The sequence below is a fragment of the Gossypium hirsutum genome, chromosome D10 (genome assembly GCF_007990345.1).
Source record: "Gossypium hirsutum isolate 1008001.06 chromosome D10, Gossypium_hirsutum_v2.1, whole genome shotgun sequence".
In the NCBI taxonomy this organism is placed as follows: domain Eukaryota; kingdom Viridiplantae; phylum Streptophyta; class Magnoliopsida; order Malvales; family Malvaceae; genus Gossypium; species Gossypium hirsutum.
In genome coordinates this window covers 29,710,624-29,726,321 of record NC_053446.1, presented here as the reverse complement: position 1 = coordinate 29,726,321, position 15,698 = coordinate 29,710,624, and the positions used below count along the sequence as shown (strand labels likewise).

General features: G+C 35.5%; 1 non-coding gene across 1 annotated transcript; it reads left to right on the top strand.

The window, feature by feature from the left end:
- The first annotated feature begins 11,812 nt into the window (after positions 1–11,812).
- LOC121222915 (small nucleolar RNA R71) lies at positions 11,813–11,916 on the top strand. The gene has a single exon (XR_005920285.1). It is a non-coding gene; the product is annotated as a small nucleolar RNA R71 (small nucleolar RNA).
- Positions 11,917–15,698: the final 3,782 nt, after the last annotated feature.

Here is a 15,698-nt window from a genome sequence, read left to right as displayed (position 1 = left end):
TCTTCATTTTTGTTTTCTCTTCCCTTTCCAGTTACCCTAGTGACTAAAACACATATTTTCTTTTATTTTATGTGATTATTTTAGATTATCCAACCATCGATTTTCCTCTATTTTCTTTCCTTTAATCAACTCGTAATGAAATAAGTGTGAGTGGAGTTTGGGATTGAAAATCCTTCGTCTTAAAATTTTGTGACATGGTCGATTGGTATAGGGCCTAAATAATTCATATTTTATTTTTATTATTTTGGAAACCATTAGTATGAATACGATCTTATGTTAACATAAAGGACCGATTAATAATCTTTTGAGAAATCAATAGTGAAACATCGCGAGAGTGATGAATTTGAGCATTCGAATTGAGGGTAAGTATTATTGAGATTTTCACATTAAATATTGTAATAAAATCCATGTTATTCGAACAGATCATGACTAAAATGGGTTAATCATGTGTTTAGATTTGCGATCAAGACTAGACCTAAACGGAACTTCTACAACGAAGCAAACGGTTCATATCTACATTAAGGTGTGGGATTTAACTCTCATTTAAAGTGAAGTTTAATATTAATATTTAATGAAAATGTTATTTAATTAATTAATGTGTGAGTACCTTACGTACTCGTGTGGAGTTGAAAAACTCAATCGAAGAGGAAACCAGACAAGTGACCTAAACTATTAAGTGTTGTGAAAATCCATGATTTGTGATGTGTGATGTTTATAATGTTGATTTCAACTCTATGTTATGTGATTTATTGCAATATTAATATGTGATGATCTAAACATGTGATATATGTGTATGTGTACGTTAAAATCCATGTTTTAATATAAATATGTATATTAATGGATGCTAAAGTGAAAACTATGTGATATGTGAAAATGTGAGCATGGTACATGCATATGTGTAAAAACTGAGAAATATGAGTTATGACAATGAATATGTGAAAAATGTGAAAAGTGAAGCATATGTGTTTAAATGGCCATATCACTTGCATGGAGTGGGATTGTGAAAGAAGGAAGCTATGTGGCAGTTTGACTGCAATTATGTGGTTGTTATTGGTAATTAAGTGGTGGTTTATCCATGATGTGCTATTTGACTGTTCTTCGGTATCTATGTGGTGTCTTGTCCACAAACTGGTGTGTCATTAGATGGACAAGTTTTGAGGAACTCGATATTGGTGTATAGCGGAGATGGGTAGGAAATCTTATATTTGTACATTATTCATAAGCATTCCATGTTTGATTCAATAAATAAGATAATATGTGAATTCTATGAAAAATGCCTTGATATATTTTGATGTGTTATGTTTTCAAATAAGTGTTTATTTTGATCTCACACTGAGCCTTTTAAAGCTCACACATGACATGGTATTCATGTGTTTCAGGTAATCTTCGTATTTAAGGCTCGAATTTGGATCTTCAGAGGGGCTCTCGGTATAATATGTTTTCATGGTTAAGTATTTTGGAAATGGTTTGGTATTTTATGGACTTTTTGAACTTCTTTTGGGCTTTTATTTTGGATTTAAAATTGGGTTTGTTTAAATGGTTTTGAGACTTTAAAATTTTATATCATGAACTGTGGTAAGGGACACTATTTTGATTTAATAAGGTATTATGCATGAATTTTTTTTATATGTTTTCTAAAATGATGAAAGAAATGTTTCAATGATTATTAGCCACTGCAAATATGGGTTATAAAAACTAATTCAAATTTTAAATAATTTTAATTGTAAAAAAACACAACTCTAAAACGAAAACTATAAGATGTTTTAAAAAATCAAATGTTTTCAAAAGGTAAGTGAATTTTCTATTAAAAATCATTTTTGCCATCTTCAAGACCCATGTAATCGCTCAGATTGGGCCATAACATCTAGGCCCTATTTTAGGGGTTACATTTAGTGGTATTAAAACCAAGTTCAAAATTCAGACTTTGGGGAAAATGTTTTTGAAAAACTTTATGCAAAAAAGAGAGAGGGTATTTTGGGAAAAATGCTACATGTGATAATGAAATTTGTGACCCCCCAAAGACCGATCTGAGGTAAGTATTCCTTGGATGTGAAACTATAGAGCTTGAAACTATAAGAATGTGACAATTATGGATTGTGAAACTATAGGAAACTATAGGAAACTTTTGACGGGGACAAAACTTTAGATTGTGAGAACAATAAATAGTGAAACTCGTAGAAAAACAATAAAACGAAAGTTTTGATTCAAAAAAATATTCAAGTGATAACAATAAAACTTATGTCTTTTAATAGCATAAAATTTTAAAATAAGTACTCACGATGTTTGAACTAGGGGAATGAGAGCACACGGGGAATCGGGTCAAGGAACCCAAATCGACTCATCCACGTCTCGAGTGTAAACCCCTGAGCCTGTTGCGGAGAATGTGGAATGACCACCTATTATTGATGGGAGTCAGTAAGATCCTGCGAATGAGATTGTATATTAGGCCATGTTACGAGTTTAGGAGCAAATTGCGGGTGCCCAATTTGGTGTTAACAATCATGGCACTATTATTGAGAGGCTCTGATCGTATAGGGCCGAACTGTTTAGGGGCATTGCTGGGACGACCCCTACTGTAGCCGAGTATTGGTTGGAGGTTACAGAGAAGATTCTCGACAATATGAAGTGCACCCTTGAACAAAAGCTTAAGGGGACTACGTCATTACTACATTATGAGGCCTATCGCTTGGGGCAAGTTATTGGGAGAGGCACCCAAGCTGATCGCTTAATGTAAGATTACTTTCTGGAGGCATTCTAGAAGAAATATGTACAAGTGAGATATGTGGAGGCCAAGAGGCTTAAGTTCATTGAGTAGGGGTAAGGTAATATGTCCACAACCAACTATGAGGTAGAGTTCTTAAGGCTCAGTCACTATGCTCCAGGAATGGTAGCTGATGAGCAAGATAAGTGGACCTAATTTGAATTTGGGCTTAGATCTTATTTGATGATGCAAGTGGCTCCATTGCAAGAGAGAGTTTTTGAAGCTTTGGTAAAGAAGACCAAGATCTGTGAGGAGGTTAGACGCGTTGAGCATGAACAGAAGGAGAAAATAAGAGCTCCAGCTAAAAGAGATTTCATCCCTAGTGGACAGGTTCAGCATCCAATTAAGCGAGCCAGAGATGATCGACCCCGCCAGAACTTTCTTGGCCTAGGGGATAGGATCCAAAATTGTGCCACCTGTGGCAAGAGACATCCGGGTTATTGTTGGTGAGGCATGGGTGCATGTTTAGATGTAGGTCACTAGACCATAAGATTGAAGAATTTCCTCGGCTGAATGAGTAAGTGCAAGCACAAGGCCAAAATCGTGCACTAAAATAGAGAGCTGGTTAACAACCATAGCGAGGTCAAGGACAAAGTAGAGGAGGTAATGCAGTCAAAAACATTGAGAAGTGGGTCAGGCTGCTAATCAAGTTGATGTGAGGCAGCCAACACTTGCGTATGCGGCTAGGCACCAAGAGGATCGTGATGCGACCGATGTGATAGCAGGTACCTTTACTATTAATGACATTCCTTATATTGCATTGATAGATAATGGTTCTACTCTTTCGTATGTATCTTGTATAATGGTTGAGAAACTAGGTATTTGAGTAGAGGAAACAATTAGTGATGTGACAGTACTTTGTCCCTTAGGACAATCTATACATGTGAACAAAATCTATAAGCAATGCCCTTTGCTAGTGTAAGCTAAGGTGTTTCCTGCTGACCTTATGGAACTACCCTTTGGTGAATTCTCTCATATTGGGAATGGATTGGTTGAGCAATCATCGAGTCATCTTAGGCTGCAACACTAAATGAATTACTTTAAGGACTACTTTTGGGAATGAGATTATTGTGATTAGAAAGCTTTAAAATTATCATAGAAATGTGATTTTTGCCTTGGTAGTAGAAAAGCTGGTCCGTAAGGGGTGTGACGCCTACCTCAAAAACATCTTGGACACGAATGTGGATAGTACTACATTGCAGAACATTTGAGTAGTGAAGGAATTTTGTGACATTTTTCCTAATGAGCTACCTAGTCTACCTCCTCAACGTGAGGTCGAGTTTGAAATTGAGTTGCTGTCGGGGACAGTACCGGTGTCTAGTGCACCCTATCGTATGGAACTTAAAGAACTCAAGGAGCTTAAGGCGCAATTACAAGAATTGTTGGATCATGGCTTCATAAGGCCAAGTGTGTCACCGTGAGGAGCTTTAGTCCTTTTTGCGAAAAAGAATGATGGATCTATGAGGCTATGCGTCGATTACCGTCAGTTGAACAAGTTGACTATGAAAAATAAGTACCCTTTTGTAGAGGATTGATGACCTATTTGAAAAATTTTAAGGTGCTACGGTCTTCTCTAAGATTGATCTGAGGTTTGGATACTATCAGTGCAACTGAAGGAGGTTGATGTACCGAAAACTAGTTTCAGGACTCGGTATAGGCACTAAGATTCTTAGTGATGCCCTCCGATCCTATGAATGGTCCTGCCACGTTCATGGACTTATTGAATAGGGTCTTTTAATTTTCTCTTGATGGATTCATTATAGTATTCATTGACAATATCTTGATTTACTTCAAGTCTGAGTTGGAGCATGATGAGCAATTGAGGTTGGTCCTTCAAACCTTACGTGAGAAAAAGTTGTATGCGAAGTTTAGTAAGTACGAGTTTTGGCTCCGAGAGGTGATGTTTCTAGGACATGTAGTACCTGCTGAGGGTAATCTTGTGGATCCAAAGAAAATTGAGGCTATCTTAGATTGGAAGCAGCCTAAGAATGTTAGTGAGATTCAGAGTTTTCTCAGACTTGTTCGCTATTATAGGAGGTTTGTGGAAGGATTTTCACTAATTTCGACTCCGATGAGTAAGTTGTTGAGAAAGACTATACCATTTAAGTGGACCAATGAGTAGCAAGCTAGTTTTGAGAAACTTAAGAAAATTTTGACTGAAGCACCAGTTTTGATTCAACTTGAGTTTGGGAAAGATTACGTGATCTATAGTGATGCGTCCCATTCTAGCCTTGGATGTGTGCTGATGCAAGACGAGAAGGTTGTAGCATACGCTTTGAGGCAACTTAAGCCACATGAGTGCAACTATTCGATGCATGATTTGGAATTGGCTGCTGAGGTATTCGCATTTAAAATTTGGAGGCACTATCGTTATAGGGAGATATGTGTCATCTATACAGATCATAAGAGTTTTAAGTATCTCCTCACCCAAAAGGATTTGAACTTAAGAAAGGCGTTGGATCAAGCTTCTGAAATATTATGAATGTATCATCGAGTACCTATAACTGTGCGTTTTTCAGTGAAATTAGAATAGTAGTTTTGGAACCACAAACCTGACGACTAAATATTTATTTTATTATTATTTTAATGTCTATGGAATATTAGTAAGGTCATATGAAATTTTCATTAAGAAAGTTTGACGTTTGCATGCTTAATTTTAAGAAAAGGACTAAATCGCAAAAAGTGCAAAAGTAAAGTTCTAGTAGATAAAGGTATCAAATAGCTATGAAAATTTAAACTGAAAGGACTTAGATTGTAAATAGACCATTTAAATTGTTAGTGGACAAAGATTGGCAATGAATTAATGTTTAATGTAGTTTTAACTAAAGGTGAATAAAGTAATTTAATAAATAATTAAATGTAAAATAGCCTAAAATGAAGATACGATCTTCTTTAGTGTGATGCTCCACTGAAACTAGGAAGAAAACCCTCTATTCTTGCACCTTGAACATTCGGCTAGCTCTCTCTTGCATGTAAGTGTGATTTTTGTCCCGTTTTTATTGTGTTTTATGTTTTCGAGATCATTGTAGCTTAATCTATCTAGCCCAGGGACTAATTTGCAAAAATTTTAAAGTATTAGGGTTTTTCCATGAACTTTTTTTTATGTTTTCTGAAGTTTAATGAAAAATTATGAGTCCTTGCTGTTAAATAAACAAGTTTTGTAAAGTGATTTTTGATGAAAATGTCATTTAGGGATTTATTTGTAAAAGAGGTAAAATATCATGGTTAAATTGTGAAATGATGATTCGTATGAGTTGATATGGGTTGATAATAAATTTAGCTAGCATGATTTAGGGATGAAAATGTTTGGATTTCAATTTACGAGTTTAAGGACTAAATTGTAAAAAATTAAAATGTTAGGGGAAAATTTACAATTATGTATAAATGTGGATTATGGATTGAATTGAACATTTGAGATTGATTAAAACACTTAATTGAATATAATTATTTATTTAGATAAAGATAAATCTCAACCGGATCTAAACTGAGAAAAGGCAAAAATCACGAATTAGCTTGATAGTACTTTTACGCTCTAGTTGTTAATGAAGTTCGTAGTATTTCAATATGTAATTGAATTCCTACTTGTATATTTTACATTATAGTTATGTAATTAAATGCTTATAGTTAATTAACCTCTGAATTGCATATACGTACCCCTGTTTGTACTTCAGTACCCCTGAATAGCACATACGTGCCCCTGTTTACATTTCGGTAACCTTGAATAGAGTAAAATATAAGTTGTATTTAGTTGTTGATAATTTTAATGATATATTATGTTCTTGCTAAGCTCTAAAAGCTTATTCATTTTTTTGAATTGTTTTGTAGATCGTTGTTGCTGACGTTTGGATAGATCGAATCTACGGCTCACACTATCCTTTACATTATGGAAAAATACTAAACTAATTTGTTAGGTACATTACTAAGAGTGTAAATAGGTATCTTTTTGGTTTGGTTAGAATGGTTTGAAAGAAAACACTTGTGGTTTGTTTTGGCCTGTAGGTGACTTAAGTTACTATGCTTTACATGGTCTTAATTATGGTATGCTTTGAGATGATATTGCACTAGATGTATACATTAGAATTATGGTCAATTATGGATAAGTTTTGGTATATTTGCTTGGTTCTGATTGAGGTGTCTTTTGGCATATTGGTTGGATGTATTTTTTGCCTATTGAATTGGTGTTATTATGCATGTGTTGGTATGTTTTGATGCTTTGATTATATGTGCATATTTATTGTAGGTACATGCTTGAATGGGTGAAAGAAATGGCTTGATTTTGTTTAATTTCTTGTCCACATGGCCTAAGACACGGGCGTGTGTCTTAGCAGTGTGTGACACTCAGCCATGTGACACAGCCGTGTGTCCCATGTAGCTTTTTAAGCTTACAAGTCAAGCAGTTACACGGCCTAGCACACGGCTTGGCACACAGGTGTGTGAGCCCATTTCGAGAGTTACACGGGCATGTTGCTTGGCCGTGTGACCCAAGTCAAAGAGTTACACGGGCACAGACAGGGGCTAGGACACGATCGTGTGTCACTATTTTGAGTGTTACACGGACTTGTGTCTTACCCGTGTGAGTGTAACATCCTTCTCTCACCAAGTTGCTTAAGATCAAAATTTAACTACTTCAAAGCCCAATGAGCTTTATTCTCCCATTCTAATGGCAAATGACATGCCTTTCCAAAGACTAACTTATAAGGAGTCATTCCTAACAGAGTCTTAAATGTTGTTCGATAGGCCCATAATGCATCATTGAGCCTTCGAGACCAATCTTTTCTGGTAGGGCATACTACCTTTCAAGGATACCTTTGATTTCACAATTCACTCTTTCAACTTGCCCATTAGACTGGGGGTCATAGGCAGTAGCAATCTTGTGCTTCACAATATATTTGTCAAGCAACCACTTAAGCCATTTGTTCACAAAGTGAGAACCTTCATCACTAATATTATCTCTTGGTGTCCCAAATCATGTAAACACATGTTTATGTAGGAATCGCATGACTACCGTAGCATCATTTGTAAGGTATGCTTCAGCTTCAACCGACTTAGATACATATTCCACAGCAGCTAAGATGTATTTGTTCCAATACGAAGAAGGAAAGGGGCCTAAGAAGTCAATGCCCTATACGTCGAATAATTCAATCTCCAAAATATTTGTTAAGGGCATCTCATTCCTCCTTGATATATTACCAGTCCTCTGGCATTTATCACAGTTCTTCACATAAGCATAAGTATCTTTAAATAGTGTAGGCCAAAAGAAACTTGTTTGCAAAATCTTTGTTGCAGTACATGAGCCACCAAAGTGTCCCCCACTTGGAGATGAATGGCAATGATACAAGATCTCAGCAATCTCGCTTTCAGCTGCACACTTTCAGATTGTATTATCTACGCACTGTTTAAACAAAAATGGATCCTGCCAAATATAATACCCACTACTATGAAGGAATTTTTTTCTTTGTTGGTATGTCATTTCTCGAGGAATTATTCCATATGCACGATAATTGGAAAAATCAACAAACCAAGATGTTTCATGAACTCGACTCACCTCAAATAAGTGCTCATCTGAGAAATTCTCGTTGATAGGCACACATGACTGGGTTACCTCATCTTGCTCCAACCTCGACAGATGATTAGCTATTTGATTTTTGACACCTTTTCTGTCTTGAATCTCAAGTTCAAATTGTTGGAGTAAAAGTATCCAACGAATTAGCCTTGGTTTTGCATCTTTCTTCGTGAGCAAGTATTTAATGGCCGCATGGTCAGTAAATATTGTAACTTTGGTACCTATAAGATATGAGCGGAATTTTTCAAAAGCAAAAACTATAGCGAAGAGTTCCTTTTCGATTATCGTATAATTACGTTTGGGTCCCGTTAAAGTTCTATTTGCATAATAAATGAGGTGGAACACTTTATTTTTTCTTTGACCCATCAGAGCTCCAACAACATAATCACTTGCATCACACATCAACTCAAAAGGTGTGCTCCAATTAGGTGCAATGATTATTGGGGCTGAGATTAATCGTTTTTAGTTTTTCAAGAGCTTCTAAACATGCTTTGTTGAAATCGAACACTGTATCTTTCTCTAAAAACAAACACAGCTGCTTAAAAATTTTTGAGAAATCTTTAATAAACCTTTGATAAAAACCGACATGGCCTAAGAAACTTTTGACTCCTTTCACATTAATTAGGGTCGGTAATCTTTCAATTATGTCCACCTTTTCTTTGTCGACTTCAATTCCTTTCTTTGAAATTCTATGGCCTAAGACAATCCCTTCTTTAACCATAAAATGACATTTCTCCCAATTAAGGACAAGATTCGTCTCTTCGCATCTCTTCAGTACCTTAGCCAAATTACTCAAATAGATATCATAAGTGTTACCAAAAACAGAAAAATCATCCATGAAAACCTCAACAAAATTTTCAACCATATCAGTAAATATTGTCATCATGCATCGTTGAAAAGTTGCAGGTGCATTGCATAAACCAAAAGGCATTCGCCTAAAAGCAAACATATCGTATGAAAAAGTAAAAGTTGTTTTATGTTAGTCCTCCAGGGCTACAATTATTTGGTTATATCCCAAATAGCCATCTAAAAAACAATAGAATTCATTACCTGCCAGTCGATCTAGCATCTTATCCATAAAAGGTAACGGAAAATGGTCCTTCCGAGTGGCTTTATTCAACTTTCTATAATCAATACAAATTCTCCAACCGGTAACAGTTCATGTTGGAATTAACTCGTTACCCTCATTTTCAACAATCGTGATTCCACCTTTCTTCGGCACACACTGCACCGGATTTACCCACGAACTATCTGAAATAGGATAGACGATTCCTGCATCTAACCATTCGATCATTTCCTTTCTCACAACTTCTTTCATAATAGGATTGAGCCTCCTTTGTTCATCAATTTGAGCTCTTTCACCTTCTTCTAAAATGATTTTATGCATGCAAAAAGAAGGTCTTATACCTCGAATATCAGCTATGGTCCAACCAATTGGTTTCTTAAATTTCTTTAAAACAACATTTAGTTGCTCCTCTTGATCTTTCGTTAGTTCTGCTGAAATAATCATAGGCAAAGTAGAATAGTCACCTAAATAAACATATTTCAAATGGGAAGGAAGTACCTTTAGTTCGAGTGTAGGTGGTTCTTCAATTGACAACTTCGGTTGCACAAATGCTCTGAATTCCAACTCCAACGATTTAACCCTTGTGGATCGAATAAATTTTCTCAGATTGGCTTCCATCAAAGCCATGTTTTCTTCACCTTCTTTATTCTCCAAAGGGTCAAGACCTAAGGCTTTCTCCAATGGATCTTCTTCAAAATTGCTTTCCATAGAAACCAAGGTTTCTATCTCTTCCATAACTGAACACTCCTCTACTAGGTCGGGAAATTTCATCGCTTTAAGAATGTTAAAGGTTACCTGATCGTTTTGAACTCGCATGGTAAGTTCTCCTTTCTGCACTTCAATTAAAGTTATTCCCGTGGCTAACAAAAGTCTCCCAAGGATGATCGGCACTTCCTTGTTTGCTTCAAAATCTAAGACAATGAAATCAGCAGGAAAAATAAATTTATCGACTCTTACAAAAACATCCTCGATCTTTCCTTCGGGATATGCTAAAGATCGATTCGCTAGCTGAAGCGTCACAGTTGTAGGTCTTACTTCACCTCTCCCTAACATCTTGAAGATAGAGTTAGGCATTAAGTTGATACTCGCTCCTAAGTCACACAAAGCTTTACCATAGTAAGATTCACCAATGTTACAAGATATAGTAAAGCTTCCTGGGTCTTTCAATTTATATGGCAGTTTGTTCTGTAGGAACGCACTGTACTCCTTTGTCAAGGCAACAATCTCATACTCACTCAGTCATTTCTTCATGGACAGTATATCCTTCATAAACTTCATATAATTTTCCATTTTTTCTAAAGCCTCTACCAACAAAATATTGATGTGTAACTGCTTTAGAACATCCAAAAACTTCATGAATTGCACCTTCTATTTCTGTTTCTTCTATTGCAATCTTTACGGATATGGACGTGATAGAACTTTCGGTTGAATTGGACAAATTTTCTGAGTAGGTAAATCTGTATCCAAAGAATATGTTAAAATATTTGAATTCACTAAGTCAGGGTTTACCTTGTCAGACTTTGTAGATTCTGATTCCTTTGGTGTAGGAACTTCAACTTCTGATTGACTTCCCTCATTTTCAACATGCTCATCTTCGACATCAATCAATCGGGGTTCCAGAGTCTTACCACTTCACAATGCCACTACCTTGATATGTTCTTTACCCAAATTCCTTGGATTATCAGTATTGCTCGGCAAGGTTCCTTGCGGTCTATTATAAAGCTCTGTAGCCAACTGACCCATTTGGTTCTCTAAATTTTTCAGTGCTGTTGCTTGGCTTTGGATCAAAGTGTCATTCTTTTCCATGTACGCTTTCAACAAGTTCTCCAAATTGTTTGATGCCTCAGCTTAAGGTGGTTTTGGAGCCTGCTGATTAAACCCTTAAGATTGGTTGGGTTTTTGCTGCAATAAGTTGTGGTTCGGTCCATTTCCTTTGTTGCTCCAAGAAAAGTTAGGATGATTACGCCATGACGGATTGTAGAAGTTGGACTGGGGTCCTTGTCCACTCCTATTTTGATATTGGTTCCCAGCGTAATACATTGACTCAGTATTTGACGGACAATTCTTAAAAGAATGATCTTCCTCACAGTACACATAGGAAACTACTTCAAACGGACTTGGTGGCTGAGCTGCAAAATTATTAGTACTATTAGCAGTTAACTATTTTAACATAAAGGAAATAGACGATACCTGAGCTGATAATGAAGTGAAAAAGTCAACTTAATGAACTCCTACTACACGTCTTCCTGAACCTGTTCGATTTGTTGGCCATTGATAGTTATTACTTGCGATCCTCTCAATGATCTGATAAGCCTCATTTTAAGACTTAGACAAAATTGCACCATTCGCGGAAGCATCTACCATCAGTCTTGTATGTGCATTGAGACCATTATAGAATGTCTCCAACTGGATACAGTGAGGAATCCCATGATGAGGACAATTACGAAGTAACTCCTTAAATTGCTCCCAAGCCTCATACAAAGACTCGTCATCCAGTTATTACTAGGCTATTTTATTAAAATGTTTGGAAATGAATGAATCTATGCTCATAAACACCTAAAAAGAAAATCACAAAAATTAAAAAGAATAAGTTAGTAATGTTAGAAATAAATCAAATTGAAAATAAATAATTTCATGAAAAAATGATTGGCAACAGTTGACAATCCCCGGCAGCGGCGCCAAAAACTTGTAATGCTAGGGTTTATGCAAGTGTACACAATCATTATCAAGTAATAAGTAAGGATCAAGTTATCGTCTCCACAGGGATTGTATTTGTGCTAAGTCATGTAATTTGTAAAATTATATTAACAATTTGGTAAATAAAAAACACAATATAGCTGAGAAGTGGTGATTAAAATATATTAAACTAAATACAATGATCCCTAATGCAAATTATTCTAAGTATGCAAACTATATAAATGAAATAGGTTTTAGTAAAATTAAACACAATTTGCAACAATTATAACATAAATAAACTAGGACAATTACTTTAATTAAACTCAATTTATTATCAATATGCTTAATAACATTCGGAAAAACATTCCAATGCAACTCGATCTTTCATGAGTTTGGAAACCACATTAGGTTTTTTCGAAATCCTTTACTTAGTAAATACACATTTTACTAATCCTTATTTACTAAGAGTTTCTTAGCATTCGTGTAAGGTAACAGGGACGTGTTATGTTTGAAACAATTTAATCACACAAATCTAAAAACTATGCAGATAACAGAGCTTGGTTAGAGTTGTTATGCAACCTACAATTCAATCAGGTTAGGATCTAAATTAAGCATGCACATTTCAATTATGCGTGCATTAGCTGTCGTCTGGTTAGGATCACTCAACTAATTCAGGTGCATTTCAATCATGTATGAACGAAATACAGACTTGATTTTAATTGAAAACATGATCGATTGAGGCACAAACATTATAAGCATGAATCAAATAAATATTATTTAATCAAAATAATCATCCTAGCTTAAATAAAATTATGATATCATTGTTTTAAACAAGAGAAAAGAACACATAGCAAACATATTTATATTAAATTAAAGAAAAGAAAGATTAAACCCAATTCAGAGTGGCAGTCACCCAAGACTCTGACTGACGAGGCTCCTTCACTTCTTTGCTTTGCTTCTTTACTGATGGCTCTCCAAGGTGGCCGACCAAGGGTTATTTAAGCGGCTTAATTGCTAAAATCCTTATGCAAGGATGATGAAGGGGAAAGATAGCTAAAAGAGTTGAGGGAAGGTGGCTGATTTTTCCTTGATTTTTGGTCAATTTAAGTGCCACAACAACTCAGGACTAAGACTCGGTCATCAATAAATCTTCAGGAAAATCTCCAATTTCTTTGTATAGTTAAACCAACAATTTGGACGGTTTTGCAATTAGAAGAAAACTCTCAGACCTGTCCAAAAATAGTAGATAGTTTAGAGGACCAAATAATATAATTTAACCACTTTAATCAATCAATTTACTTAATTAATTAAAACCCAATTTATTAATGAAATATTAAAAATTAATTATTAAATATAGATTTATATTTTATTATTTAATTTAATCATACATGGCCCACTTTGTAGCTTAAAAATATAATATGCTCAAATTAATATAAAATAAGCCATTTTATGCATGAAAACTATATAATAAAGTATAAAATCACATTTTAATAATTTCTATGTCCTAATTTTATATTTCGTATATTTCATTAATTTATTAAACAATTACTTGGTTTTAACAACAAATTTAAATAAATTATTCAATGTTTCAAATGTTCCCGATTTAGTCTCGAATCGTTTCTAAAGTGATTCTAAGGCCCCGAGGGCTCGAATAAGGGACGATATGCATGTATAGTAATGGACTATGCTATTTTATTAAAATGTTTGGAAATGAATGAATTTATGTTATGTTTATTCGGTAATGCTCTATAACCCTATTCTGAAGATGGATACGGGTTAGAGGTGTTACGGTACCATTTAGGTAGGGTTAATGTTACGGTACCTTTGATTGAGGAGACTAAGCTGAAGCAGATTTCAAATTCGTCATTAGATCCCCATGTGAAGCTTGTTAATGAGGGTAAGACTTCAAATTTTGCTTATTTGCTTATAATTCTGAAGGAATCTTATGTTATCCTGGAAGATTCTTTATGCCTTCTGATTTGGAGTTCAAGCAATCTATACTTTGGGAAGCGCATAGTAGTTCCTATGCTATGCATCTTGGAGGTAGTAAGATGAATAGAGATCTTCATGAGTAGTAGTGGTAGCCTTGATTGAAAAGTGATATGACAGACTCTGTGGCTAGATGCTTGACGTGTCAACAAGTCAAGGCTAAACACCAATTTCATTTGGGTTTGTTGCAGCCTATTCAAGTTCCACAGTGGAAGTGAGAGTGTATCACCATGGATTTTGTTACTGAATTATCGTTGACGTTGTCCAAGAAAGATTCTATTTGGGTGGTTAGGGATAAATTGAAAAAATTTGTCCATTTCTTACCTATACGCACTGATTATTTATTGTAAAAGTTGGTGAGGTTGTACATCGCTGAGATTGTGAGACTTCATGGGGTACCAGCGTCTATCATTTCCGATAGAGATCCTCACTTTATATCATGATTTTGGACAAGTCTACATGAGGCACTCGGTACAAGATTGAATTTTAGTACTGCTTATCATCCATATTTTGATGGGCAGTCTGAGAGGGTTATTAAAATTCTCGAAGATATGTTGCGAAGTTGTGTAATCGAATTCCAAGGTAATTAGGAAGAGCATTTACCGCTTGTAGAATTTTCTTAGAATAATAGTTTTTAGTCGAGCATTTAGATGGCTCCGTATGAGGCATTTTATAGGCGCAAGTTTAGGACACCTTTGTGTTGGACAAATTTGGGAGAAAAGAAAGTGTTGACACCAGATTTAGTTCAAGAGATAGAGAACAACATAAAGATTATTCGGGATCGATTGAAAGCTGCACCAGATCGAAAGAAGTCCTACTCTGACTTGAAGATGAGGGATATTGAGTATAATGTGGGTGATGAAGTCTTCCTTAAGATTTCATCTTGGAAGATGGTATTGATATTTGGTTGTGAGGAGGAGTTGAGTCCAAGATTCATTGGACCTTATCGCATCATTAAGAGGATTAGACCAGTGGCTTATCAGTTGGAGTTACCTCCACAGTTTGATCATATTCATAATATGTTTCATGTGTCCATGTTCCGATGTTACCGATCCGACCCTTCTCATGTGATTCCAGTAGAAGATATTGATGTCAGTTTTGATTTGAGTGATGTTAAAATTTTAATAAGAAAGCAAGTTTCGCTTGTCAAAGCGTTGTGGAGAAATCATGATTTGAGTGAGGAAACTTGGGAACATGAAGAAGCGATGTGGCAACAATATCCTCACCTATTTCCATCAGGTAATTTCGAGGATGAAATTTCTTTTAAGGACGGTAGAGTTGTCACATCCCATTGTCGTAATTAATTTAATTTAGTAAAGAGGGTGAATCTGCTAACTCTTATGTCTTAAAATTATTCGAGCATTATTGAAAATAAGGACGTGTTGTGGCTTAGTGGTAGGAAGCTCCTTAGCTATCTTTGAGGTCTCTAGTTTGAACCCCTTTGTGCAAATTTTTTTTATTTAATTTTTGCACATTTTTAGCACGTGTTAGCTAGCCTTGCCATCCACCTATGTTACCATATAGGGAGGATTCCTTTCCTCTATTAGCAAGTCAAACTTGCCTTTTTAAAATGAAACACATCATCCTTTTCCCTCCTTGTCTCACTCCCTTACCAAAAACTCTTCTCTTGCCATAAGCTTGTG